The sequence below is a fragment of the Cupressus sempervirens genome, chromosome 1 (genome assembly GCF_028749045.1).
Source record: "Cupressus sempervirens isolate cs-2001-9-10 chromosome 1, ASM2874904v1, whole genome shotgun sequence".
Classification (NCBI taxonomy): Eukaryota; Viridiplantae; Streptophyta; class Pinopsida; order Cupressales; family Cupressaceae; genus Cupressus; species Cupressus sempervirens.
In genome coordinates this window covers 85430980-85458658 of record NC_143118.1, presented here as the reverse complement: position 1 = coordinate 85458658, position 27679 = coordinate 85430980, and positions in this window count along the sequence as shown.

The following is a 27679-nucleotide window of genomic DNA, read 5'->3' as shown; positions in this document are numbered from 1 at the left end:
TCCTTCCTCTGATAAGAAGAAAGGTTCTTAGTCCAAGAAGTGTATGATGGATGGGAATGTTAAAGGGAAAGAAAAGGCTAAACCTAAACCCTCGAGTTCTCAAAAAAATATTGTTGAAACAGAGTTGAAGTTAGAGAGTTTTGAAGGTTCTAAGAAGGATATCCCAAAGGAAGAGGAAGGGACAGATGTTGGGGAATTCAGCTCAAATTTGGAGGGACATTTGGAAACAAAAGGAAAATTTGATAAAGAAAAAGAGGAGGATACTTTAGAGGGTAATTCAAAATAGAGCATCTTTGACAATGAAGGTAATCACATTGTGTATGGGGGGAGTGTTAAAGAAAAAGATAACTTAACTGATGATTCAATTACTATGAAGGATGTGGATCATATGGTTTTGGATTCTACTCTTGCTATGGAGACTGGGGAATAACAAAAGGAGGATCTAGTTCAGCAAGAAGCCCCTATTGAAAATAGAGAGGAGGTCTAGATGGATAGGGAGGAACAAATGGATAAGGTTGATTCCCATTTACATGAGAGTACTAATGACATTTGTGATTCACCACAGAGGGACAACAAGCTTTCCTTCTTACATTATGCAAAGCTCAAAGTGGACTTTATTCTCCAAGTTGATTCTTGGATCTATAATGAAATTATGGAGTTGAAGAAGAAAGTGGAAATAATGCAACACAACTAGGATGTTGATCGAGCCATAATTAATCACTTGGAGGTGAAAATAGGAGATATCCCTAAAAAACTTAAAGATTGTGAGTTAAATCTTAGAATGCTCATCAAGGAAAGTGGTACAAAAATGGAACAGGTAACATCAAGCATTTGTGCCACTGCAGCTAGCCTTGGAAAAAGAGTAAATGGAGATACTATTTCTTCAGAGGGCCAAGTAAGAAGAAAAGGTAGAGTTTGAGGAAGAAAGCCTTGCAAGCTGCTGTGACTTTGGCTACCACTTCCATTTTGAACACTACTATGATTGGGAGGGAGGCTGTCAAGATGATTATGAAACTGCAATAGAAGCTTTGGGACTTCTGTGTTGTTTTTGTTTATGCATAGGTCCTTTATCTAGTTTATGTTTTTGGTTTTGGTTTTTGTTTTTGGTCCTATTTTTTGGTAAAACTTTGTTTCAGGTTCCAAGTTATTGTAAAACCTAGATACTTTTATTGAACTTTGCTAGTGGTTTCAGGTCCTTGTAAAACCTGATTTTCTTTCTGCTTTTTAGTAGGTTTCAGGACTATTCCTGGTGGTCTTAATTTCCTATCTTTCTTGTTTTTTTAAAGGGTTTTGGGGCCCCTTCAAAACCTTCTTTTACCATAATCTAAAACAATCATTTTGTAAATCCTCTAACTAGGTGGAATTTCTAGATTGAAGTATCTTAAGACCTCTAGCAAAGCCACTCCTAATAGGGTGACATAAATCCTTTAATAGGGTCACACCTAATAGTGTATTTTGTAACCTCTAACATTGTTGGCTCCTAACAAGGCTCACTTCAGAAGAGTGAAAATTTGTAACTAGTTGCATTGATGGTTTTCTCGAATTAGGTTTCCATGTTAAATATTGGTGTCTCATGTGTTCATGTTATTTTCTTACTACTTTATCTTTCTACAACTAAGTTACTAAAAGTTAATACACATTATTATCTTATGATTGCTTTGTTAACCGAGTTACAATGAATATCTAGTTCTAATTGAGCTGTGAGTTTCAAGGAAGTTTCTATTGACATCTAAGGGATTTGGAATTATTTTAGTGGTAACTAATTCAACCCTCCCCTCTTAGTTCCTCCTCTTATATTTCCAAAAATTTATACCTGTAGTGTCATGCCCAAAAAAAATGCGAGAGCAAAAACACACACAATTTTTTTTTAAAGTTAATAATTAAAATTTATTAAGTAAATACTAACAAAATAGACTGATTAAAATTAAGGTTAAACTAACATAATTATAATATTTAACTAAAAATATATATAAACCTAAACATACTAATTAAGTCAATCCTAAGCAACTAACAACTAACCTCTATCACCTAGATCCAATGAGTGCTAAGTGTTCCATTCACTCTCATGAGAGATGAATTTCTGTTGAGTCACTACTCAAGAAACATGGGACAACAAGTTGTCTCAAATCACAAAGTTAAATCTTGATAGCAATATCACAACTATCCACTAACTTAACTTTTAGCATAAAAAACAATTAAATACATAAACTACTAATTTCCAATTACATCTTACTAACACTTCAATTAAATTCTAAGTGAATGTACACTAATAAATTTTTCTAACAATACTCGTATAAATCATAAATTAAACTAAATAATAAAATGAATAACATAGCTAATTAGTTAATTAATTATTATTATTAGTTTTTTTTTTCTTTTATAAATAAAAACAATACTTAAATTAAAATTGCTTACACATGCTAGTCATCCATCAAAACTTCATTTAGAAACTTAATTCAAAATAACTAACTAACTAACTAACACTAAGCTAATATTCTTAAAATAATTAAACTTTAGACTAAATTGAATTATTTAAAAGAGACGATTTTTAAACAACTAAACTTCTAACTCGATATGATTTAAAAACTAATCTAAATTAAATTCTAGTCAACATAAATGTAAACTAATAATTGTAGAACCAGAATCAGTATGCAAAGTACATTAACAAATAAAGTAAACATTCACAAACCAAAAACTAAATTCACATATATGCTTAGACAAAGAAAGAAAACAAGAAGTGCAAACCTCACAAGAGAAAACACTCCATGCTTTCTTGATTCTGTAGATGTGTCCTTTTGCTATGGATGTATGCTCAAGATGCTCAAAAGCTGCTTCAATGGAGATGGGTAATGGAAAATTGGTAGCTTTGTGAGCTCTCAATTTGGCATTATAAGGGTATGGTTGATGGCTTTGGTTCTCAAAATAGCATGGTAACTTTAGCTCAAAGATTGTTGATGAAATGGCTTGGGATGGGATTCAATTTATAGGCTAAGGGGTAGAGAGATGGAGGGCTTAGATGCAAGGATGGATGAAGGCTTAAGGAGGGCTAAGATGCACTCAAAGGGGAGCACATGGATTGTGCTTGTTTAGCACCAATGGGAAGGTGACACTTGTCACAAGGAGGATGAGTGTGAGAGGGTAGGGTAAAGGGTTGGTTAAAGGCATGATGAGTGGGGTTGAGTATGTAAGAGGGATGTAAGAGGAATGAGTGTGGAAGAGGGAAGAGTGTGGAAGATGGGTGTAAGAGTCATGAGTGGGCTTGTAAGAGTCTTTATGTTTTGTAAGAGCACTCATGACTTAGTGGTTGGGTTTTTTAAGGGGAGACTTTGGTTTGGATTGGGAAAGTCTTAAACTTGTTTAATGAATGTGACAACATTAGGGGGTGGATTAGGCTTGGGTTTAGGATTAGATTAGGGATGTTAGAGATGTGCAAGTGGATGGCATTAATGAGGGTGGGTGAGTTAGTGGCTAAGCTTGGTTAGTATGGGTGGATGGGGTGGATTAGGCTAAATGGAGGATTAGAGATAGGTTAGGGGTTTTTGAATTTGAGGATTTCATTTATCAAATAGATTTATTTAATAAATGGGGATTTTTGGAATTAGATAGGAGAAAAGGATTTAATTGATAAATAATAGATTATTTGATTTATCAATTAGGACTATAGATGATTAATTAAATTAATCAACTAGGGATGGAAAAGGATTAATTAAATAAGAATTTAATTAATTATGCCTTTAGAGATGGCTAAATTAGATTACCAAAGCAATGTAATCAAATTTAGGTGTCTACATTAATAACTGAAAACTAATTTTAACACTTGATTTACAAACTAAACAAGTATAAGCATTCTAACTACTAACTTAAATCTAAAACTAACTTAAAATTTAAAACTAACTAATTTTAAAATAAACTCACTACATACTAACTACCAATAATTTTTAAAACATACTAATTTAATTTAAAAACTAAACTAAACACTATAACTAACAACTTAAACTTAATCTAACTTTCTAAAAAAAAACAACTAACCCAAACCCCCATACCCTAAGCTACACTACACCCCACCCTACATCATGGGCAACACTTCCCAAGGAGTGCTTCCCAAGTGTTGTCCTTGGGACAATGCTTTTCCCAACCAATTACTGAGCGCAGGCCTTAAAACATGCGCAGGCCAAAATTTAAAAAGGAAGTGGCCAAATTGCAAGGGTCAACAAACAAGTTTTAAACCTTTTCCAAGGCCTACAAAAAAATTAAAGTGGTGACAGGGTGACATCATCACCATGATGACAACCTTGACTTGTTTAAAAACAAATTTTTAAAATGCAACCCAAGGCTGATGTCCAAGTGGGGATTGAAAGCCAAAAAGTTTATTAGGTAAGGTGGATATTTAGGATATTTTAAAATGTTAAAAGTCTATTATAGAATTTCTACCTCAATTTATAAATTGATTAATTTAAATTTATATCTTTTAAACAAAATATTAAAAGAATCTTTAAAAGATTCTCTATTGCCCAAGACCATCTAATTAATTCTCCCATACAAAAGACAAAGAGTTTTGACTCTCTTGAACACATTTTTTTTTTGAAATTTTTTCTAAGTATACTTTTTGAAATTGATTGATTTACTAAGAGGGGTTATACATATATATTTTTTCAATAAATCTAATAGGACCCATTTCAAATTAAATATACCAAGGATTTGAATGATCATTTTAACTATAATGCAAAAATTGATTTAACTCCATTAATCACAAAAACTAATCTTTCATTCATAATAGAATTTTCGCTTCCAACATATAAGAAAACTTGAAATTTTCCTAATAGGATCAAACATCATTTCCATCCTATTTTTGATGTGCATCCATCTAATTTAAAATTATGATTGAATCACATGATAAACAATTATACTCAACAGCAATTTTATTGGAAAACCTGATTCAAAGGTTCAACTGGGAAAGAACCAGGAAGAAAACTCGGCTTCGTTGCCATTACAAGAAAGTTTGAAATACAAATTACATAGGATTTCAATCTTGAATTACAAAAATTTAATTTAATTTTCCTTCATGACCCTCATCAAGGGTTCCATACCAAATTTTGCAACACATTTCTACGAACCATGGAGGAAATAGAATCTGATCAGGTGACCACAAGCATGACCAAGAAACAATTCAAACATGCATATTCATACAAGGTTTTCACATTAGGATTCACAATGAATCAAAACTAGGGAAAGGTGGATTTTCCCAATAGGAGATGTCAGACACAACACCAAACCAGGTGCCCAATCGGGGCTATAAATAAAGAACTTCCATTCTTCCATTCTTACATGCCAAAACTCATACGTGGTTTGTGTTGACAGGTAGGGGCCCATAACACCCTACCCTCTCTCCCTCTTCTCGTCCTGAGAAGAGACTCTACACTATTGGAGTCCAACTAAAATGCCCTTTCTTGAAATTGGCCACTTCTGCCCTCTCCAAGGGTGAGTAATGCCAAAACACCCATGCAAGAACATCTCAAAAATTCATACAAAAACATGAAAGGAAATCATTCAAAATAACATGGTTTTCAAAGCTTCCCAACATATCCACAAACATACAAACATTCAAACAACAACAAGGTAGCATAAGCATGAAAAAAACATGAAAATCTGAACAAGGGAGATAAGAATTTCTACCTGCACAAAGAGGTAATGGAAAATGAACAAGTTTGAGTAGAGCTTTTCCCTTCCTTGCTTCAATCTTCCAAGACTCCTCTCTAAATGTAGATATTGGGTAACAACCTCAACTAGACCAAGAAGGGCCTCTAAATAAGCCTCAAACTCAACCACCAAAGGGATCAATAACCTCTCCCACCCACCTACAAATATAGAAGCTCCTAACTCAACCCATACTATGGTTAAACACTAAGTGGAGGTGAGGTGAGACAACTCATGGTAGCCATAGTCAATTTTTGCACAAAAGCAAAAAGAGACCTTTTGAGTGGCCTCAAAAGTCAATAAAAGGGGCTTAGGGGTTGGAAAAGACCCCCAACCCATACCCATACCCCTTGGGTATAAATATTTCATGTTTAAAAGCCTTATGAAAAGGTTTAGAGCTAAACAAAAGCTAGGAATTAAATTAGGACCAACTAACAACTCTAAAATGCAGATTAAGCACTAATCCAGATTAAGGATGACTAAACTCAATTAAGAACCAAATTAGCAAAAGATACTAACTTAATTTGACTTACGTCCAAGGGTTACACAACTAACCCTAACTAGCACGCTGAAGAACATAAACAAATCACGAGTGTCAAGCGACACCACAAGAACACAGTTATGAACATTAACATTTACTGATCATAGAAAAATACATACATACATCTCACAATACAATACTTGAATTACGAACAAAAAGGTTTCCAAAATTAGCACATAGGGATTAGTTCTATTCCTTCGTTGATTTCCCTCGGCTAAAATATCTGCACACTCATTGCACACATCAGTAGTCCCAAAAATCAAATGTACATATGTATATATACGTATCAGGAATTACATAAATTAAAACATCCATCTATAAAAAAAATCAGGGCTCCTCTCATCCTATTCAATTATTAACCATTTAAAAAATATCTTAAACCAAAATGTTAATCCTGCATTTACTGATTTCATCAACATACATATACATAAAACATTAAATGACAAACATCAAATATCTGAAACTAACATCACACAACATGAAATAATATGATATGTTCAAGTATCTGATAATGTCTCGACATCTCAAGTCCTGAGTATCAAAAAGATAAAGTAACAACTAAGGCTACGAAGGGTCGGGGTGAGGCCTCACATGTAGACACCTAAATTTGTTGAAATACCCTTAACCTAACCAATTAAATAAATACTTATTATTTGTTTAATTACCTTACCATTTAGTTAAATAAATTTACATTTATTTAATTATGTTCACCTTTCCTTGATTTAAATAAACTAAGGTTTATTTAAATCCTAACCCATTTGCTTTAATTAAGTACTTCATTTACTTAATTAATCCTTTCCTAATCCCACTTGGAATTAAATATTACATTTAATCCTATTTGAGCACATGGCTCCTACCTTTAACCCTCACCTAACCTCACTTGCCTAACCTAACCCACCTTTTCTAAACCTACTCACTTCCTTAATCATGCTTGCTTTTCCTAATCACCTTGCTAGTCACCTTTTAATCCTAAGTCTGTACTCACACATGTGTGAGGAATCCTCACACATGTGTGTGGGATGTTCACACTTTCCTCATCCCTCATGTCTTCCATGCCTCTTGCACACTTTTCCTCTTGCATGAGAATCAAGTTGTCTCACACCTCTCAAACATGTCACCATTAGAGGTTGCTCACACATGTGTGAGCATATTTCCCCCTTTGAATTTGTCAAAACCCTAATCCATGTGGAGTATACTTGGCCTCCACCTCATAGACACCTCATCGATCCTGAGAGATCCTAGCCATTCATCTTGCATTCAATCTTAGCAACCTGTTTCATCTCTTTTCCTATAAAAGGAGAGCTCTCTCCTCATTTTCACAAGCACTATCTACCTCATTGTTATGTTGTAGGAATTGTGAGCAACCACATCCCATGAGCAAGGAAATCATCAACCACTTGGTGATTTGTGAGGTTTGCATAGTGCTATTTTGGTTTCATATTATGCTTATTTACATGTTTATCTTCCATATTTTGAGGTTTGCATAATCATGTAGGAATAAATGTTAGTTGCTTAATGTTTATTCTCTTATTACATTTTTATGCAACACAATACCTTCATGGCTACACTATAACAAATGAAGGTTGTGTGATCTCATAATGTCCCTTAAATAAGGCTTGATGATAATAAAATAAAGGAGCAATAAGACCAATGCACTTTACACTTGCATTTTTATACTAGTAATGGATTTCTATTTTTGCATTCTACATGAAATGAGGAGCATATCCATCTCATCAAAATTAGGAAAATTTGATCATAATCTCTTGACAGTCAACTACAATCATCTCTTCATCCGTCTTCGTCATCTCTTGATCAATTTGTCATCATGCCATCTTCTATTTCCTCTAGCCATCAATCAAGGGGTTAATCATCATATCATCATATCTAATCTATCCAAAAGCTAAGTTTTTAAATAAATTGATCCATATTAGAATAAAGCTCATGATATACCTATATGAGGAAGGCCCATAGATTATCTAGGATAGTTTTGGGTCATAGTTTGCCACTCTATCTTGCATATTATTGTAAGGAAGGTACTTAATGTGTTTTCATCTTGTATCTAAAAAAAAATTAATTTCATGTTTGTTGACATAATAATAATCCCATAATTTTTTCTCACAAATATTTTATTCACTCTATTTATGTTAGGTGTTTGTGGTATTTAGGGGAACACCCTTCATCAAGTGGTATCAAAAAAGGAATTCTTGAGTTTACAGAAAGATCACCGACTATGAGGAAGTTTTCACTAGGACTTGGGTTTGGGTTATGTATGTAGACCTATTGTTGATTGCAAGGAAATTTGCACTAGGGTTTCAATAGAAGTGCAAAAAAGCCTCCATGGAGGGAACATGGTGGAAGTGTTACACCTAAGGGTTTTTAATTTGTCTAGAGACAAATACAAGCATTGGCCAAAAAAATGTGTAGAGGGATGCATCTTGTTGTAAGAGATGAAAGTGAGGATGAAGGAGAATAAAAAGAAGAGGGAAAGATTGAATAATAGGAAGTTTCTAAACCCAAAAGAGGTTTACAGGATTTTTAGGGCCATCTCCTAGCTTGTAAAAAGACCTAAATTTGAGGTTCTCACATTTTTGAGAAATCTTAACTCAGAGGAACTTATCAACTGGATCAATGAATTAGAAGTGTATTTTAATTATGAATATATTGATGATCTTGATAGGTCAAGTTTGTGAAGGCCAAACTGAAGGTTCATGCAAATAATTGGTGGTAAGAGGGTCAATTGCAACATAATAGAAGAAGGAAGGATAAAATTGCAAGATGGGATCAGATGATAGCTAAATTGAAGCAAAAATTTATTTCTTTTGATTATGAATTACATCTATTGAAGAAAATGCAAGGATTAAAGAAAGAAGAAAGATCTATTTAGGAGTATACAAAAGAGTTCTATCAAGTTCTCATCAATACATGCCATGAAAAAGATGACAAGGAGAAAGTTTTCCATTATCTTAATGGATTGAGGCCAACAATACATGAGGAGTTAAGTTTGGTTTGAATGAACAATATTGAGGAGGTATACTAGTTTTTCCTAAGAGTATAATAGAAGCTAAATATTAATTTTTAGGGTTTGCAAAGAGGATGAGGAAATGGTGGAAGATCAGCTGGATGGTCTTATGGAGGCTGAAATGAAGATCAAAAGAAGAAGGATGAGGATAGTAATAGAAATAAAAACTAGAGGGGAAATAATTTTAGTCATTTCCATGATCATATTAATAGAGATTAGAGAGGAAGAAGAAGAGGAAAAGGATTTGGTAGAGGAGATTTTTGTGGAACATAGTTTGACTATAAAGAAGAAGGTTTAAAAGAATCTGAATGTCCTAAGTGCCAAGGAAGGACATATAGGAGAAGCTATGTCTAGAACATAGTTATACATGTACATGAAGATGAAAAATCACCACATTCTAAAGATACTAAAAGAGGAGAAATCCTAGTTAATATAAGTGTCTTGCTAAGTGGTGAGAATGAACTTGATCAAAGGAGGAGCTTGTGTAGCAGCAGGTGGAAGTGTGAAGATAATTGTTGTAATGTGATAATTGATGGTGGAATAACTAATAATTTGGTGTCAAAAGAGATGGTCATGAAGTTAAATATCAATAGGTAGAAACACCTACATACATAGTGCATTGCTTAGGTGAAAAATGACCACAAGGTCATGGTCACTAAGAAGTGCCTAGTAAAGTTCAATATTGGAATTACTAGGATGAGGTAATTTGTGAAGTCATAGCTATGGAGATATGTCATATGTTGTTGGGTAGACCATGGAAGTTTGACATGCATGTTGTACATTAAGGTCATACAAATACCTACACTTTTGACAAAGGATGAAGTGAAAATAAGATGAAGCCATTTAAGGATAAAGAATAACAAGTATGTAGTACCACTAGAGCATTTTTTGTTGATGGAAAGAAATTTCTAGAGGGCATGAGGCATTAACATATGTATTTTTCTATAATTCCAAGAGATGGTAAAGAAGTAGAAGAGGTACTTGTGGAAGTTGCAAATTTTTTGGATGAGTTTCCACATCTTGTATTTGATAATGTTCTTGATGGATCACCCATAGAAAGGAAGACCAATCATTATATGGACTTGACTCCATAAGCCAATATTCTAAATAATCACAACACATAGAATGACACTAGTATAAAGTGAGGAGTTAAATAAGATAAGTACATGAGTTATTGCAGAAGGGATTGATTCGAGACTCTCATTCCATGTATTGTACCAATAATATTAGCACCAAAAAATAGTGGAGAATAAAGGATGTGTACATACTAATGAGATATCAACAAGATCATAATCAAGTAAAAATTTCTATTGCCAAGGATACATAATATTATGGATTCTTTTAGTGAAGCTATGTATTTCACAAAGATATATTTGAAAAGTGGGTACCGTTAGATTTGGATAAAAGAATGGGATGAATGGAAGATTTCCTTCAAGATAGTGGAAGGATTGTATGAGTGGTTAGTCATGCCTTTTGGGCTAACCAATGCATTGGGAAATTTTATGTGGCTAATGAATGAGGTACTAAAGGAAGTTCTTAGTACATGTGTCATTGTTTACCTAGATAATATTTTAATATTTGTTAAGACATTATAGAATCATGTAATAAACATTTGAGGGTGTTTGAGAAGTTCATGGAAGAAAATTTGTTGATAAATATGAAGAAGGATTTGGTGTATCTGGGATTTTTAGTTTTAGTAGGTCTAGAAATAGACCTTGAGAAAGTGAATGTTCTCCTTGAATGAACTACTCCAAGTAGTGCTATTGAGGTATGATATTTTCATGGACTAGTTAGGTTTTATGGAAAGTTAATAAGAGGTTTTATTAATATTTCAAGATCCTTGACTGAAATAATGAGAGGGGAAAGGGAAGTTTTTAAATAGACCATATGAACATATAAGAGTTTTAATTTGTTGAAACAAAAAGTTACAAAATAGCCTATAGATAAATAGAGGCGGTGAATAAGAGTTTAGGGAATTTGTTGAGAGATTTGGTTGGAGATAAGACAATAGGATGGGATTTTATTTTGTGTTGAAAAAAAATTGCATACAATAATTTTGTTAGTAGGTGTACTAGTAAATCACCATTCTAGATTGTATATAAGAGCACTCCAAGAAATGATTTTGAATTGAGGAAATTGGATAATGGAGAGATAAGTAGTATTAAACTAGAGGATTTTGCAAAATATTTAAAGAACATATATGATGAGGTAAGGAAGTACATTACGAGGATAAATACATTATACAAGGCTAAGGTAGATGAGAAAAGAAATAATAAATAATTTCAGGTTGGGGATGAAGTCATGGTTATTTGATGAAGGAGATATTCCCAACGGGTATAAATAATAAGATGAAAATGAATAATTTTGGACCAATGCATGATACTAAAAAGACATGATGTTGGAAATTCTTATGAAGTAGAGTTTCCTACTACACTAAATTTTTCACTACTATTTAACATTTTAGATCTGAAATAGTGTCATGAAGGAGGTAATGAAGATGAAATAATAGAAGCACAATGAATTATTCCAACAACTACTTCAAATACAAAGGAGATTGAGGAGATATTGGATAATCATGTTAGAAAAAGTGCAAGGAGCATAACCTATTAAGAATATCTGGTCAAATGGAGAGGGAGACCAACAGAAGATTAATCATTGCTAGAAAGGGATGAGGTTGACTATCTTGGTTTTCCTTTGAACACATGAAACATGATGTGGTCATTTCTTAAATTACCCCAAGTTTTTGATGTAGGAGGATCTACGGTGTAAGAGCATTCTTGCATCACCCAAAAATATTTCCTTTTTGTCTCTAAACACGTTTTGTCTTGGTGTAAATTTATTGTTTGTGGAAGCTTTCTATGTAGTAAAGTGGTCATATGAGCTCAAAATTTCCTAATTTTAGAGGTGGAGGATCATCTTGGATATATTAGCTTGCTAGTTGAGGCTAATTGCTATATAATTAATGTTTGTGAAGTTATTATAGACTTTTGGTGTGAAATTTTGGTACAAAGAACTTCAAGCTCAATTTTAAAGGCCTTAGATGATCCAGATGGGCTCCAAAACTTAGTCAATTGGAGCTTGTGCAAGTTCAACACTATAGATTAGAAGTTGGTGATTCTAGAATGGGCTTAAAATAGCCAATCGACTCAATGGTTCACATGTTATGGCTTTCCAAAGTTGGGCCAACAAAAAATCCCAAAATAAATTTCATAATTGTTTTGAGCTGACTCTATATGTAATTTTAGGTTTGGTCAGCCTTAAAGGTTAGTATTTGATGTCTAGAATCTTCCTAATGTTGATCAAATAAGTAAGATTGAAAAATGAGTGTCAACACACTTAATCATTTTCACTATACATGTCGAGTATACAATGGAAGCCAAGCTAGAATTTATTTATGTGCTGAATCAAAGATTGTGCCGAGAAAACTACAGTTGCTATTGAGCATAACACATTATAGTATATGCCAAGCTATATAGAACTCAACATGTTTCAAGTGACTCAGGATACAATAGGTGCTAAGAAATGAAGAAAACTAACAAGTGTTGATTAATGCAAGAAACATAGTGGATGTTGAGCAATTCAGAATAGATGGTGTCGAGCATCAGTATTACTTTATATGCCGAGCAACGCTGGATTAGCATAAGAGTTTGTGCAATCACAAACAAAGATGTAAAATGGTTATGCATGATTCATGATAGGATAAAAGGATAAGATCAAATCTTCCCAACCACCTATGCATTCTACATGCAGCCAATCAAAAAATTGGAGATTGCATGCAACCAATGGGTGAATTTTTAGGATTTGAGCAGGAACACTTGAATCAAGGATGCATAACAAGCCACTAATCTTTATAAGGGAGTCTTGACGCCATTGAACAGAGTAGTGAGAAGTGCAGAAAGAAGAAGGAAAAGTAGAGCCTGTTATTAAGCTCATTATAGAACATTGGTGTCAAAGATTTAGTGGAAAGGATGACATTTACACATCTAGTTGATCAAAATAGAACAAGGAACACAATCAAAAAATTAGATCTAGAAGAGATTAGTGATAAAAGAGCAGACCAAGAGCTTGAGATTAGCATTAGAGATTGCATTAGATCAGGTGTATTATTCTAATACTCTCTCACAATTGTATTAGGAATTTGGAAATCCTATTGACTTAGGTGGGTTTAATAGCCTTATGTAAATCCTTTAATAGGGTGGCATTCTAAGTTGAATGTTCTTAAGTCCTCTAAAAAGGCACACTCCTAACAAGGTGTTGAAATCCTTTAACAGGGTCACATTTAACAGTGTGTTGTAGCCTTTAATAGGGCAAACCATCCGAAGTGATTGAAATCAATTGCTGCAGTAATTTCATGGGTATCATCCCGAATCCAATTTTACCTTCTTATTCCTGGAGGGTTTTTGGGTCATCAAAATCTCAAGTGTTATGTGGTGATGCATGTTTGCTTCTCATGATTGTTTAATGTTTATATGCATGCATGTTAATTTCAATTATATGTTATTAAGGTTTAAAAAAAATGTAAAAGGACAGTACTTCTGATTCACCCCCCCCCCCCTCTCAGAAGCACTCTTCCCATTAAGACATTCCAACACCCGATTGGTGTAAAATTTCCTATATAAGGAAGGCCCATAGATTTTCTAGGATAATTTTGGGTGATAGTTCACAAATTTTTCTTTCATATTATTGTAAGAAAGGAGCCCATATGGGTTTTCATATTGTATTTCAAAATTTTTTAATTCCACATTTGTGGAGATAATAAGAAGCCCATCGTTTGCTCTTGAAATTTATTGTTGTTTGTCTAATTTTTGTATGTGTTTGTGGAATTAAGGGGAGTAACCTTCATCAATACAATGGGTAGAACAATGAGAGAAAAAATAAATAGCACTAAAAATTTGACAGACTATTATGAAAGCCAGATAGATACAATGATACTAAGCTAAGGAGGATGTACAAGCTGACAGACCAAGATATGTTACAAATGTACAAGTTTGTTCATGTTTTAGTTTTTTGTGAGATGGAAATGTTTGTGAAGGATGGGGTGTCTATAATAGTTGATAGGTGGATAGGTAGATGGTTTGTGAAAAGCTTAAGGAAAATGGGATTCTGTGTGTGCATGTGATAGGATACAGGCTAGGGTACAAGATTATTTACAAGCTGGAATATGGTAAAAGCTTTGGACAAGATTTGGATAGTAGATAGTAGTTTTCCACAATCCATTAGAATTCTTAGCTGTGTTTTCTGGGTAGATTGTGTTACAATTTTTGCATCAAAAATTGTAACACAATCTACCCAGAAAATACAGCTAAGAAGATTTGGATATATACAAGGTATGGTACAAGATTTACAAGGTATAATACAAGCTTTGGTACAAGATTTACAAGCTGTACAGGAGGTATTGACAAGCTCCATCAGATTTTGGATATTTGATTGGAACACCAAGGGAACAAGTAGGTGTTTTATGGGATGGTGGGTGGATGGATGAGGGATAGGATAGTGATAGATAATGGATTAGTCTCTAGCACACAAGGCACCTGAATTACCAGGTTTTTACCAAGGTACCTATCCAAGGCGCTTGAATTGCCAAGTTTTCACCATTGGACGCTTATTTCTCTTTACTATTTTTTTTTGTATTTTTTCAAAAGCTGGGTATACCAAGGATCTTCAAGCATAGAACTTCTTGAGGTGAATGATGTTAGTGGGATCATTCAAGAGTTCTCCTTCTGGTGTAGATAATTGATAGGCTCCGGAGCCAAAGGAGGCAGTAACCACATAGGGACCAAGCCATGTAGGTTCAAACTTGCCTTTCTTTTCTCGATCTGCTTGGACTTTCATATTTTCTTTGAGGACCATGTCACCTGGCTGAAAGTGTCGTGGGAGCACCTTCTTGTTGAAATTCCTTTTGAGACGAGTTTGATAGACTGTGAGATGGTCATAGGCTTGTTGTCTCTTCTTGTCTAAGAGATCTAGCTGGGTGAGTCGAGCTACTCTGTATTCTTCATCTGAGATTTGCCCTCGCAAAGATATGCGTAGTGAAGGAAGTTCAACTTCTATAGGTAATACCACTTCGGCACCATAGACTAGGGAGTATGGAGTTGTGCCTGTGGATGTACGGAAGGAAGTTCGATAGGCCCATAGAGTCGGATTTATTTGAAGGTGCCAATCACGGCCGGAATCATTGACAACTTTCTTTAGGATTTTGAGGAGGGTTTTATTAGTTGCCTCTGCCTGGCCGTTACCTTGTGGGAAATATGGGCTAGAAAAGCGGTGATGGATGCGGAGGGAAGTGCATAATTCTTCCATGTTGAGATTTTCAAAATTACCTCTGTGGTCAGTGAAGATGGTGGATGGGATGCCGAAGCGGAAAACAATGTGGTACAAGATGAACTTGGAGACTTGAACTCCTGTAGCTGAGACTAGGGGGACTGCTTCCACCCACTTAGTGAAATAGTCTGTAGCTGTTATTATCCATTTATGTCCATCAGATGAGAGAGGTGTGATAGTTCCAACTAGATCAAGTCCCCAACAAGCAAAAGGCCAAGGTGGTGCAATAGGCTGTAGATCCTGTGCTGGAGCGTGCACAAGATTTGCATGCTGCTGACATGGGAGACACTTTCTGACAAAGTCACAAGAGTCTTCTTCAATGGTAGGCCAATAGTAGCCTGCTCTAAGGATTTGTCGTGCTAGGACAATACCACTCGTGTGGGCACCACAAAGTCTGGAATGTACTTCTTTTAATGCCATCGCGGCCTCATTTTCATCTAAACATCGAGAGAGAGTATCGTGATAACCCCGACGATATAGGGTATTGGCTATGATAACATAGCGGGATGATTTTCGGATGAGGTTCTGGCGTTGGGTACGTGTGAGGTCAAGGGATATGATACCATCGTTAAGGTAAGCGTGAATTTCATGGTACCAAGGGGATTGGGGACCAACCAAGATACAAACACGGTTTGAATCCTCGTTCGCATAGGCAGGTGTGAGGAGCTGCTCAACTAAAAACTCATACTATGTAGCTTCTTGGGGAATTTCCAAGAGCGAGCCGATAGTGGCCATGGCATCTGCTACCTTGTTCTGCATTCAAGGCACTTGTGTAAACTGAAGCTTTGTAAAATGCTGGGTCAGCTGATCAACTAGCTCTTTGTAGGGTAATAGCTTTTCATCTTTGGTTTGATATTCATTTAAGACTTGTTTGATGATGAGTTGGGAATCACCAAAGACTTGTAACTCGGTGATATTCCATTTTGCAGCTATCTTTAATCCTGCTACAAGAGCTTCATATTCTGCTATATTGTTGGTGCTAGGGAATTGTAGCTTGAAGGCTTTTGGAATGTAATCTCCTTGAGGTGTAACTAATAATATTCCTGCCCCTGATCCATGAGAGGTGTATGAGCCATCAAAATAAAGCTTCCATGGGGGGGGCTGTTCTTCAATTAGGCAAATATGCTCATCTGGAAATTCTGTGAGCAAAGGATATGCATCTACTAGAGGTGCATCAGCTAGGTGATCTACTATAGCTTGCCCTTTGATTGCCTTTCTGTCCACATACTGGATGTCAAAATCACTTAGTAGCATAACCCATTTGGCCAAACGGCCTGTAAGTGCTGTTCTGGAGAGCATATACTTGAGAGGGTCAATCTTGGAGACTAGTTGGATGGTATGACTTAGCATGTAGTGGCGAATCTTTTGAGTTGAGAAAACAACTACCAAACAAGCTTTTTCCATAGGAGTGTAATTGATTTCATAACCAACTAGGGTTCTACTGATATAGTAGATGGCTCTCTCTCTGCTATAATCATCATGTTGTGCTAGAAGTGCCCCTAGAGCAGTAGGTGTTGCTGATATATACAAGATCAAGGGACGACCAGGAACTGGTGGAACCAAGATAGGGGGATTGGTGAGATACTGCTTGAGCTGATCAAAGCTACACTGACATAAAAGATCCCACTTGAAGTTCTCATTCTTCTTTAGCAAGTGTGAAAACGGTGTACACTTATCTGCAAGTTGGGAGATGAAGCGTCAGACAGATTGAAGTTTTCCCTGAAGAGAGAAAAGCTGTCGTAGTGTCTGGGGAGGAGGCATGTTTAAGATAGCCTTGACCTTTTTGGGGTCGATCTCTATACCTCGTTTAGAAACTATGAAGCCTAGAAGCTTGCCAGATGTGACCCCAAAGACACACTTCTTGGGATTTAGCATGAGATGATATTGGGCCAACCTATCAAAGACTTTCTCTAGGTTAGCAAGATGATCCATGAAGGTGTGAGATTTGACTAGGATATCATCCACATAATCCTCCAAAATGCTATGGATAAGATCATGGAAAATGGATGTCATAGCTCTTTGATAGGTAGCCCCAGCATTCTTTAGGCCAAAAGGCATCATGGTGCAGCAAAAGGTTTCCTAAGGGGTAGTGAATGCTGTCTTATGCTGGTCCTCTTCTGCAATCTTGATCTGATTATACCTAGAAAATCCATCCATAAGGGACAGGATTTCATGTCCAGCTGTAAGATCTACAATCATATCTATGTTGGGCAAGGGAAAATCATCCTTTGGAAAAGATTTGTTAAGATCTCTAAAATCAGTACAGATTCTGATGTCACCGGAAGGCTTAGTGACAGGGACCATGTTGGAGATCCATTCTGAGTAGTCGATAGGTCGGATAACCTTAGCAGCTAACATTCTTTCTAGTTTAGCTTTGACTAGTAATGCCACCTTGGGGTGCATTTTCCTAAGCTTTTGTCTGACGGGCTTGATCTTTGGATCGACTGCAAGATGATGAACTACAAGCTTTGGATCGAGTCCTAGCATGTCCTGATATGACCATGCGAATTGGCCAATGTTCTCTCGTAAAACCTCAAAGAGGAGGTCAGCTTGGTCTTGTGATAGGGATGCAACAATGTGAACAATTCTAGGGATCTCTGAAGAACCAATGTTGACTTCTCTAGTATCCTCTATTAGAATAGAAGACACCTCTGGTCGATTATCTTGAGGAGGCAATTCTAAATCCTCATGTTCTTCTTGTGGCTCTGGATTTTCTTGCTGAGGGGTTCTCTTCGCTGCCTTAGCTAGTCCCAGATTTACCTTAGTTTCAGTTTTGGGTGTATCAAAACTAGGTTGGGGATTTTCTCCAAAATACCCCTTGGGATCTAGCTTGTAGATGTAGGTAGAATCTGGCTTTGTCTTCTTATGAGGAGTTTCAGCTCCCATGAATCTTAGAAGCGCTTCCTCTGATGCAAACTCATCAATATGTATGACACTTGGTTGGTCCCAATCTATGAGTTGTGGATGAGCAAGTGGTAGGTCAATGAGATGGATGGATAGTTCTCGGAGAACAGAGTCTCCTAGGAAGATTTGGTCTGGGATATCATCGTAGGCTCTCTTTTCAACTTCCTCAGGAATGTCTTTGATTTCAACAAGGTCGCGGTGGATGTTCAAAAAAGCGTGACCATTCTCGTTGGTGCCCCAAGTTGTGGGTATGCCAAAGCCAAGACCTGACTTTATTTCCCAATCATGTGCTTCGATGGGACATTGCATGCCCCTTTCTTCTGGTCCTAGTCCACCTCCTTGATAGTTCCATTTTTCAGTGACGAGCTTATGTTGTTGGGGATACTTTTGGCTGAAGTGATCAAGGCGTGCTTGATTTCTTGGAGGTGCATCCTTATGTAGCCAATTGTTGATATCTGGAGTGAGCTCCTCATGAAGAGGGGTTTTTGAGGACACAAAGGTGGTTGGGCCAAACTGTTTGTATCAAGGAGGTGGAATCTCCTTAGCTTTGTGATATGTTGGCCGTCCATGGGTATGTGGATCAAGTGGGATTGCTCCGACAGCAAATGCATCTGATAGACTATATTCTCCACATCCTTTGTTGTTGATCTTTACAGTAGATAGGGTAGAGGCAAGGATGGTTTCTGCGTCATTACAAGTGTGGGATGAGCTGGCGATGGCTGTGCCAATGTCTATTCTAGGGCAATGGTTTGTATATGAAGCTTCAACTACATTACAGTAAGGAAAGGGTTCTGGATCGGCATGGATGGTTACCTCAATGCCTTGATGCAGAAATTTGATGCACTGATGGTAGGTGGATGGAACGGCCTTCATAGCATGAATCCATGGGCAACTGAGGAGGATGTTAAATGGTAGGTTTAGATCAACAACATGGCAAACTGTCTCTTGAATGACTGGCCCAACCTTGATTGGTAGCAAAATAGTCCCTTCTGTGGTCCTTTCCAAGTTGTCATAAGCTTTGATGGTGATAACCTCGCTGATCATATCTGCCTCAGTATACCCAGCTTGTTTTATGAATTTTAGGGTGCAAATGTTCAAGGCTGATCCATTATCTATCATTACTCTTTTCATGGCAAAATTGGATACCATGATGGCTATGCAAAGCGGAAGGGTGTGATCTGGCTCAACCGCAGGTATGTCGGTGGGTTTGAAGGATAGGGCACATGAGGATGAAAGGTGTCCAACAAGATTACGAAAATCAGTAGCATTGATATCAGAAGGGACACGGGATTCTATGAGAGCACTGTCAAGGATGTCTTTGTACACAGGACTAGTGCGGAGAAGGTCTAAAATGGATATTTGGGTTGGCATGTTCCCAAGGTGTTCCAAGATATTGTACCGGCTTTTTGATGGAGCTGATGGTGTTGATGAAACTGGTGGGCCTGCGATGTTAAATCGCGCTCTTCAAGTGGTGACCGCACACTCATTGTCTGGTCCTCGGATATTCATAACATTGACTGAAGGCTCTTTCTCAGATATACAACCTATAAGGCTACCATAGTCTATATAGGATGAAGTGTGGTCATTGTTCTTCCCATGCTGTTGGTTGGGCTGGCGGTTGTTGGTGTTGTTTTGGATAGGTGCTTTTCCAAGATTTTGGTTGTTGTGTGGAGGAAAAGCATTTTGATAAATTTGTAAGCCTGCATTGGGAGAGTTTTGGGCACCAACAGTGATTTCCTTCTGATCAATGAGGTCTTGCACATAGTCTTTCAGTTTCATGCATCTGAGGGTGGTGTGACCATTTACCCTATGGAACTTGCAATACTCATTGTCCTTGTACCATGCAGCTTTGGATTGGCTTGGATCAATTTGCTGGGTAGGAGGAAATTTGATAAGGTTTTCCTTAGCCAATTTCTCAAAAATAACATCCAATGGCTCACCAAGGGGTGTATAGTTTCTAGGTGCAGGTTGGAATATGGGCTTTTGCCCTGCAGCTACATTGATGGAATTAGCTTGATTGTTAGACCCTTGAAAGTTGGGTCTTGTATTGTGGTTTTGATAGCTTTGGTTATTTCGTTGTTGGTAATTGGTAGCTTGTTGGTTGTTTGTTTGATATGGTGGGTTAGACTGGTTTCGAGAAGGACCAATGATATTCACATGTCTGGTGTCAGTAACCCCATCTGTTGCAACATGCTTGTTTTTGTTCCAATACCTAGAATTGTCATTGGAATGTGATTGATTTTGGTTGGCCTCTTTGTAAATCTTTACCACACCATCTTTGATGAGTCCTTGCTCAAGGATCATTCCTTTCTCTTTGATATCCTTATAGGTCTGCAAATAGTTCATGGTCATGTGGTGAGCCAAGCTGGGATGTGCATTATCAATAAACATTTTCACCACATGGCGTTCTGGCAAGGTGCAAGATATGCGGGTGGTAAGGGTTTGCCATCTTTACAGGTATTGGGCAAGGCTTTCTCCACCTTTTTGCTTGGTGTGGACAAGATCAACTATTGATAGCTCTGTTTCAACAAGATGGGCATATTGGGCTACAAATGCCTCAGATAATTCAGCAAAGTTCTTAATTGTGCCATAGGGGATTCTATAAAACCATTCAAGAGCTGGTCCAGCCAAGCTTTTGGGAAAAAGGCGCAAGAGGAAGACATCATTGTATGCCACGTCCTGGCAATGCATGTAAAATTCTTTGATATGTGTGACAGGGTCTCCTTTTCCTCTGAATTTGTCAAATTTAGGTACCTCAAAGTGTTTGGGAAATGGTGTTGTGGTAATGGCTCTGTCAAATGGGTAAGGACACACATTCTCAAACTTGAATGTCTTTGGATCATTCCCTTCTTGGATGGCTTTCAGGGCTGTCTTCATTTGCTCCCACTCTGAATTGATAGGTGATGGTTGGGGTGCCCCCAATGTAGGAGTGCCTTAAGGTAGGTATGTGCTGGATGGGGCCATTGAATATGGATGGTTATGAGGGATTTTCTGATAGGGATTGTACATTGTTTGGGCAGCTGCATGGTGGATGACGGGTTGTTGAGGGGGAGGTGACGCATATTGCTGCATGTGCTGCGAGGCTTGCTGTTGATATGGGATTTGAGGTTGGGATTGAGGAACATAAGTTGGCTGTGGGTTAAATGGATTGCTTTTTGGAGGTAAGGTATAAGATGGTTGTGAGGCTTGGGGAAAGGATCAGAGGGCTTGTGGGGTTTGACCAATATATGTGGGTTGTGCCCCCATTTGGGATGGCCTCTACAAATAATTGGTGGTTGGCTGGGGTGGTGGATTACCTCCTAGAAGTGGCATTGAAAAGTAGTTGGTAAGTGGAGGTAATGGATTAGTTGGTGGTGGAGGTGGTGGGAATTGAAAGCTTGGGAATGGAACTGATGGGGTTTGATAGCTTTGTGGCTGGATTTGGAAGCTTGGTAGAGTGGTGGTGGGAGCTAGGGTCACTTGGGAGCTTGGTAGAAGATTGGCAGTAGCTTGTGGGATTTGATAGCTTTGTGGAGTGAAGGTAGTAGCTTGTGGATTTGTGGCTGGTGGTATTGAGCTACCGAGACCTAATGGAAATGATGGGATTTTGCTTTAGGCTATGGTGAACAAGCTGGGGGCGATAAAAGGTTGATTACTTGGCCCCATGGGTGGCATCCCTGTTGTATATTGTTGAGGTTGGCCAAAGATGCTAGCACTGATTTGGGAGATGGGTGGATTTGGAAGGCTAGGTGTGGGAGCAGTAGCAATAGTGAAGGGGGTGAACGGTGAGATGTTTTGGGTAAAGGGGGTTTGGAGTGGAGAGGTATGAACCAAGGATGGAGTGGTGGTGGCTGGGTTGGCTTGCGGCATGGAGATTTCAACTTGGGTGGATGATGGTATGTTTGGGTTTGTTGGGTCATATGGATTGGCTGGAGGCTCTTCTTTTGGAATATATTGAGGATAATTTGGATCATAAGAGCCTATGGGTGGTGGTAGCTGCCCAAACAATGGGTGAGATGGATCTGATAATGGAGGGGGTCTTCCAAAGTCAAAGGTTCCTACATTGTCCCTTCAAAAATTAGCCATGATTGTCTCTTTGTTTTTGTCTATAATGGCGTTTACCAATACTGCATTTCCTGGTTGGTTCATGAAAGCTTCAATGTCAGTAGGTGATGGCATAGCTGGCTCTGGGCTGAAGGATGGCTGAGTGCTCAAGGGGGGTGAGGCTGTTCGATCTAAATGATAGGGCTCCATTGTTTCTTTCTTCTTGGCTAAGCGAGTGACGGGTGGCATGAAAAAATGCTCCTAGGGATGAGATGTAATAATGCTGATGGATGCAAAAGGGGGAAGGCTTTTCTATGCAAATGATTTCCTAGGTTGAGGCAAAGCTATATGACAAAACCTAAGGAGGATTGGGTTGGGGATTCTAACTTCAAAGATATGTTGTCAAAGTACAAAAGGTCTGCTTTCCTATGTGGAAGCTTGGTGGTGATTGTGTCAACTTAAGGATAGACTGATGATCCTTTAGGAAGAACACGAGATTGACCACTTGTGAATCCCAACCTTTAGCTCAAGGTGATGAGGGATAACAAGTGACAAAGCTAGATTACCCTAGACAAAGCTATGTCAAAGGGATAACCTTGGTGAGATTGGTGGATTTGGAAGATTTTAGGAATGGCAAACTTTTAGCAAGGTGACAACAATTTTGAAAGCTTAGATATGCAAAATTTCGATTACTGGCTAGATGGTATGATTCTAAATGAGATGGATGAGCTAATAATGCTTAAGGGGATAACCTAAGATGGCTGGCTTTTCTACAAAGATGACTCTAGAGTGAAGCTTATCCAAGAAGATGTGGAGAAACAAGGGTGTCTAATCATAGAAATCATGCCTAGTTGGTAAGGCATAAGCAGGATTAACTCCTGGATGTTGGCTAAATTTGATGGTGCGCTCTAACCAGGCCTCTTGAAGTGCTTCGTCGGTAGCTTTGTCCTCTGCTTTGTGGAGTTTGAAAATTCGTGGGCTCGGTGTTATTGCTTTTCTCTTGGCTGAAAGTTCTTGGTATGCTAGAGATGGCTTGAGTTTGACCTTGTGAAACTTCTGTTTGGGTTTGGGTTGTTCCGACATAAATTTCTGAATTTGCTTGGCTTTGGGAAAAATCTCAGTTGTTTTGCTTCAACTTGTTCAACTTCCAAAATAGGCAGTGACTACGCTAAGTGTGCCCTAAGCTAGGATTGACCAAGTTTGGAAAACATTCATTCAACAAGTAAAATAAAAACCAGCAATAGATAGGAACACCCAGATAGAAGTTTGTGGTTCTCAGAATGTGGTACTTGCACCAAGGAGTGTGTATGTTCTACAAATGTTTCGATCAGTCACTCCAAACACAATAACATCCTAGATGGTTTTCTGCAAGGCAGACAATTGGTTTAGCTAGGGAGTCCTCGATATACGCAAGGTACGTGAGGTCCAAATCTGTAGATGAGACCAAAAGGATGTCACACAGCCGAGAGGAGCGGTAACCCACTTCTCCTCTTTCACTTCTCAAGGGTATAAAGTTCCTTGAGGCTTAGCTTGAATGACAAAATCTTGATCCCAAGAGAGGTGTCTTTCGATTCACCTCCCGATTCTTATACTTCGTCGGAATGCTGGAGTTGAGATCGTCCAAGGGGTGATGAAATCCCCAAGAAGGCCTCCTAAAAAAGAAACAAGGTTTTGGATCCTAATCTTATGCACCCAAGATGGCCTCGAAAGACGACAAGGGGAGAGAAGACTCGGATGACCTTGGGCTAAAAAACACGCTTGTTATTTTACCAACTGACTCTTATGTGTGCTAATCTAGACTTTGCAAGCACTCATGTTTAAGAGACAATGTTCAATTCCAACTTGAAGCGCCAACAAAAGTAAATCGATTGAAGAATGCACACAATAAGAAGAGTTAGGGTCAACAAAAGCAAACTCGCTCGCCCGGAGGCCCTCCACGTCAAGTATCAATTAATTTTCTTTAAGGCATTCAAGATTGAGTGTGAGTTTGTTTTAAGCCCAAAACAAAAGTGTGTGAGATTCGATTTCAAGCGCGCGCCCGGAGGGTCTCCACGTCAGTTGTTGTTCAATTTTAGTGCCCAAACTTGAAGTGTGATCGATTTAATCTAGAGTTTTGACCATTTAAGAATTTTGATAAAGTTAAAGCAAACGTTCAAAGACCAAGTGAGTGAGTTAGATTGTGGAACATTTAACACCTTTTTCAAGTAGACCCATCCCCATAAATGGCGCTGAGATTGCAACCAATGGTTAATATTTGATGGGTGATTAGAAAAGAGGTGAGTCCAAGGAACTACTCAAATTGATTTTTGTAAATTTGTATTTTAACTTAACAAAGTTTCTTAAATGTCCAAAAATCCAACTTTACCTAGATTGTATGTGAAAAAGAGATTTGTAATGGTTAATTGATCTTTGGCATTCAAGATTGAATTTTTTTTGTTTTAAGCATGCATTCCAAAGAAAGTTGATTTTAACCCATGACATTCAAAAGTGTGTTTTTGAGCAACATTCATTCAATGAAAAATGTGTTTAACCATTCAAGTTCATTTTTTTTTTTTAGCAACATGCATTCAAAGACAAATGGTTAAACATTCAAGTTCATTTTTTTAGCAACATGAAAACCTGCAAGAAGCATGGTTAGTGGTTCCATATGTGCTCCAACCTGCAATGAGACAAAAAAAACTAGTTAGTTAGTTAGCCAAAATCTTCAAAAATGAGAGCTTAACTATGGGATTTTTTTTAAAAACTTTTTTTGTTGTTTTTTCTACGCGTAAAAATGCTTAAAACGGTAAAGCAGAAATAGTAAAGCAGAAATGGAACATAAGCAAGCAGAGAACACAGTCTGCCAAAATACAAAGATGCTGAACTACAGAGGCGCCAAAATATGAAGAGGACAAAATAGATTTGCAGCACAGAACCCAGGTGACAAGCAGAGATGTCAATTTTCGCAGACGCATATTTTCGCAGACGTCGATTTTCGCAGACGCGGATTTTCGCAGATGTTGATTTGCGCAGACGCGGATTTTCACAGAAGTCGATTTTCGCAGACAGAATAGGTTGCAGACGCCAAAACCGCGCCAAAAAAAAAAGCTGAAAAATGCGAATTTTTTTTTTTTTTTTTAGATGGTATTTCTTCTTCCTAAGTGCGTTCTTTAACCTGCAAAAACAAGCAAAACACCCTCACAACACACTCAAACAACAGAAAACATTAGATGGTTAGAAAAATGACATATAGATGAAAATAGATGATTAAATGACCCATAGTGGGGTCCCACCGGGCGTGCCAAAATGTAGAACCAGAATCAGTATGCAAAGAACATTAACAACTAAAGTAAACATTCACAAACCAAAAACTAAATTCACATATATGCTTAGACTAAGAAAGAAAATAAGAAGTGCAAACCTCACGAGAGAAAACACTCCATGCTTTCTTGATTCTGTAGATGTGTCCTTTTGCTGTGGATGTATGCTCAAGATGCTCAAAATTTGCTTCAATGGAGATGGGTAATGGCAAATTGGTAGCTTTGTGAGCTCTCAATTTGGCATTATAAGGGTATGGTTGATGGCTTTGTTTCTCAAAATAGCATGGTAACTTTAGCTCAAAGATTGTTGATGAAATGGCTTGGGATGGGATTCAATTTATAGGCTAAGGGGTAGAGGGATGGAGGGCTTAGATACAAGGATGGATGAAGGCTTAAGGAGGGCTAGGATGCACTCAAAGGAGAGCACATGGATTGTGCTTGCTTAGCACCAATGGGAAGGTGACACTTGTCACAAGGAGGATGAGTGTGAGAGGGTAGGGTTAAGGGTTGGTTAAAGTCATGATGAGTGGGGTTGAGTATGTAAGAGGGATGTAAGAGGAATGAGTGTGGAAGAGGGAAGAGTGTGGAAGATGGGTGTAAGAGTCATGAGTGGGCTTGTAAGAGTCTTTATGTTTTGTAAGAGCACTCATGACTTAGTAGTTGGGTTTTTTGAGGGAAGACTTTGGTTTGGTTTAGGAAAGTCTTAAACTTGTTTAAGGAATGTGACAACATTAGGGGGTGGATTAGGCTTGGGTTTAGGATTAGATTAGGGATGTTAGAGATGTGCAAGTGGATGGCATTAATGAGGGTGGGTGAGTTAGTGGCTAAGCTTGGTTAGCATGGGTGGATGGGGTGGATTAGGCTAAATGGAGGATTAGAGATAGGTTAGGGGTTTTTGAATTTGAGGATTTCATTTATCAAATAGATTTATTTAATAAATGGGGATTTTTGGAATTAGATAGAAGAATAGGATTTAATTGATAAATAATAGATTATTTGATTTATCAATTAGGACTATAGATGATTAATTAAATTAATCAACTAGGGGATGACAAAGGATTAATCAAATAGAAATTTAATTAATAATGCCTTTTTAGATAACTAAATAGGATTACTAAAATAGTGTAATCAAATTTAGGTGTCTACACCCTTCTCTTCCACACATGAAACAATTACCACAAAAACCACCTCTAGAATAAGAATTACCTCTTCTTTGGTAAGAACAACTACCTCCATGGTAAGAATTACCACCTTTCCACTTGGTCTTTCCTTTGTCATCATTCTTCCATTTAGATTCTCCCTTATCTTGCACAATATTGTTAGATCAACCACCTTCTCTATAAGATATACCTCTACCTCTCTGGAATCTTACACCTCTACCTCTTTCTCTTTTTTCATGCTTCTTTATTAAGTTCTCCTTAGCTTTCAAGACATATTGATATTATTCCTCCACACTTTCCAATTTCACAAAAATTATTTCATCTTCAACTCTAGATCTCAATCCAGTTAGGTACCTTGACACTCTTAACTTTGTTGTCCACATGTCTAGATTTGATGTCTAATCTATATAATTCATCCATATGCTCCTTTAAAATCATGTCCCCTTGTCTCAAATTTTGCATCTTTCTCAACAAGATAACTTGGTAATTAGTAGGAAGGAACTTTGTCTTTACCGTGTTCACCATTTTCATCCATGTCTTGACATTCTCCTTTCCTCTCCTTTGTTTACTAGTTTGTAAATGCTCCCACCATAGTGAGGCATGCCCTTTTAGCCTAGTAACTACAATTTTCACCTTCCTATTGTCAGGAGTATTTTTAAACTTAAATAACTTCTGCATATCATGGATCTAATCCAACATAGCATGGTGTCCAATTTTC